This window comes from Pundamilia nyererei, unplaced genomic scaffold (genome assembly GCF_000239375.1).
Source record: "Pundamilia nyererei isolate P.nyererei 1_Seehausen unplaced genomic scaffold, PunNye1.0 scaffold00097, whole genome shotgun sequence".
NCBI classification, from domain to species: domain Eukaryota; kingdom Metazoa; phylum Chordata; class Actinopteri; order Cichliformes; family Cichlidae; genus Pundamilia; species Pundamilia nyererei.
The window spans coordinates 1282778-1286386 of NW_005187498.1; positions in this window are offsets into that span (position 1 = coordinate 1282778).

A 3609-nucleotide genomic window follows, 5' to 3' on the forward strand; every position below is an offset into this window, starting at 1 on the left:
TTGGCCTACTTCATATAGTGAATCATATAAGGCTTATATGATTTACTCATGAAAGTCACCATTTTCTCATTACTTTCATATATTGTTTTAGTAAGTATCCAAGTTTCATTTATATAATTTTTCAAGGGATCTTATATCTGTTTTCACTCTTGTATGCTTTTCATAAAAGTTTCACACAAGACAGATACAAACTTTATAAGATTTATATATATCTTTTCCATATGGGACAGAACCATAAGAAGTAACATGAGGGCAAATACAATACATTTAACATAAAAACTGTCATAATGCATAAACAGACTCAAGCGCAGAACTCTGTTTGTGAAACGGTTGAACAGCTGTTGTTGTTTTTTACAAAAGACACCAGGTGCTTTATACAAATGTGCAAAAGAAGACAGGGAATCCAGGGACAGGACGGGAAAACCACACTCCTGTAGGTCAAACGCACAAAATGCTCCTCTTCGGTCACACACGCCACTTGAAAAACACTCACGAAAGCACTCCAGGGGAGAGGCAGGGATGGGTCCAGGAAGATCTATTTACATGGAGAACACGGTCAGTAGCCAGGAAGAAAATCACAGGAAAACGAGGAATTAACTAGAGAGAGCCGGGGCTACACTGACAAGAGTTGTACAACAATCCAGCGATGAGAAACACTGAACTGCCATCTTAAATAGTCACCAGAATATGTTACGTATTTAAAATATAAAATCTAAGTAACTCCGTTTAAATTCCGTTTAAAAAGGTGATAATTAGAATACAGTTACTTTGTTGAAATAAATGGATTACATGGCGGTCTTTTCCTATTTCAAATGTTAGGCCAGTGGTTCCCAAACTTTTTTTGCCAGGCCCTTTCACACCTCAAACATTTAGTAAACAATTAAACAAATAAAAGTAAACTGCAATTAATTACAGGTAGCAATAAACTAAACTACTAGCTCTTTTACGCTACATCCATCCCTACATGGGTATTTTTGAAAGTGCAGCTTTTCTGTGCGTTTGGACCTTTCGTCCACACGTAAACGGCGTTTTGAATCACCGAAAACTGAGATTTTTTTAAAATTCCTGTTAGGTTGGAGATTTTCGAAAACGTTTTTGCGTTTATGAGGAATACGGAGTTCGTCATGCAATGTCAGAGGTATGTGCCTTTTGTCACGTAACACTGTGCACGCTACGTTATTGTTTACACGAGATGAAATTGTTAATCTGACTATCTGCCGTTTTTACACGCTTACATACACACATGCAGTTACTGTCCCTCCATTTACAAAGGCAGAGGCGTCACGGTGTAATTATTTTACGTGTAGTTTTTTTTTCCTGTGTAATAATATTCAACATTGCTATCAATACATTTTTCAAAAAATGCCTCTGTGCAAAATGGGTTCAAAAGCATAAGCAACTGTGGGATACTGTTTGTCCATGATTTCGAAAGGGGAACAAATTGTGGCAGGATCAGCCTGATAATATTTGTATCCCACTGTAACTTAACTGTATAAAGCGCTAAAATCTCCAAAATGTAGTAAGTCATTATAAGAAGTGTTTGTGAACTAAAAATCAAGAATGTGGGGTACTGTTTGTCTGTAATTTGCACAGCCCAGCGTGTGCTCCCGACGCAGGGGAAACTAATTCTGCCGGGGAGACCTACCTTGGCACTTGTGCAGGTGAAGCCAAAGGCAAGATATACTTCATCATATTTTTTAGTATTTGGCTTGGAAGGAAGATGGTTTGGAAACATATTTGGCGATGCTTCATCTTCTGCTTTGCGTTTGTGTGGGAGTCCCGTCAAAAACCTGTCCATTATGCTAGCAGTGTCCAAGCCTTCTTTTTTTTATTATTTATACTGCCCCCCACTTTGGGAACCTCTATGTTAGGTTATCCCCTCTGTAATTTAGCTAATTCCACGCATTGCCAGAAACCTAAACAAAACACACAATAAGAGGCTCTAATGTAAGCGTCCTGTTAACGTTGGTGGCATCAGTCAGACAATGGACCTGAAACCAGCACAACAGAGCCAGCAGTGCATTTCTTACTTGGAAATTGCGACGCCACTTCATATTCAAAAAAGGGAGGGGTGGACAAAATCTGACAGTGCAATGCAAACTCTGCTTGTCAGCAACCAGGCTACTCTCAGCGTCAAAAGACTCCCCCTCCAACCCTAAATAAACATCTGGAAGTAAGTAAAAAAAAAAACCCCTCATGTTAGCCTACTGTAAATAGCTTGTTTTAGTTGTGGTAGCTACCTGGTTTATGTACCACTTCAGTATGTTTGATGTTACTATTGCTGTGTGATTTTAGCTAACATTGTTAGCTGCTGTCATGTGCAGTTCTGAAAGCAGTACCAAAATGATTAACAGTAGGGTGGACATTAAGGTTGGGCCATATGTAAAAATTTTCCAACCGACAATCGGAAGTTCGATAAATGAGGATAGGCGATAAATGACGATAGCTACTTTTTGGATTATTCATTTATTTGTTCGAGATGCATCAAATCACACAAAAGACGTCAGAGATTTTTTTTAATGTTCACTGGAAGAGACATTTTAATTTTTTACTTGTACAGGGGGAAAAGAAGCCAGTTTCTCTTTGTTTCCCTCCCAACCGTTGTGTTTTAAAAAAAAAAAAATTTAGATAAAATGTTTTTGTTTTCTTCTGAATATAGGCTGCTGCCTTTCTTTCTTCCTATTATGAGTTTGAGTAAATGAATCGCTGCATTTGGGCGCACTCTGAGGAGGGTGCATTTGCTCATAGCTGAAGAGGGTGCCGTTAAAACAGCGCTATTATTTTTCCCATTAACTGTTCTCACTAATAATGCTAGCTTCAACTAGCATTATTACCAAATTTACTCATGGGCAAATAACTCTAGTAAAAACAATTTGCGAAAGGCTCAGCCTATCCTTGATAGTCGATATATTCGTCCATTCGCCCAACCTTAGTGGACAGTAGGTAAGGCTGCAGTTTTGCAGTGATTTTGTATAGACAACTATTTATGTACCAGTAATATGTTTTTTTTTTCCGTCTTTCTATTTTTCCAGAGGATGCATCCCAGGGTCATGCACAGTTTACTCAACGCAAACACATTGGATGATGAAGAAAGTAGCAAAGACACAACCTCTCAAATAAGCCATCCTTAGCACTCCAGCCATCACCCAAAAAGGAATAAATTCTTGGTATTTGACTTTATAGTCAATGAAGTGCAGCCCTTTTCTACTCTTAAGAAGACCTTATTCTGTAAGATGGTTGAAGGACTAAGTGGGGGCAGAACTCCTGTGTGAAGAAAAATATTGATGACACGCATTGAGAAAATCTTTCCAAAAATGAAGGAAGCAATAACTGAAATTCTTCCACATGCTCAAAATGTGTACACAACAGCAGATATCTGGACTGCGCATCACAGATGTTTGGCATCGTGTGCCACTGGATGAAGTCAGACACATAGGATCGCAGACGATCTGATATCCTTGTGTTGGTGTTGTTCCCACATCATCATAATTATCATCATAATCAGTATGTGACCTGCCCAACCAGAGTCAATAAAACACTGGACTTACTGTATGCCAATGCAGAAGAGGCATACAGTTCATCACCTCTCCCTCCCCTGGGCAGATCTGA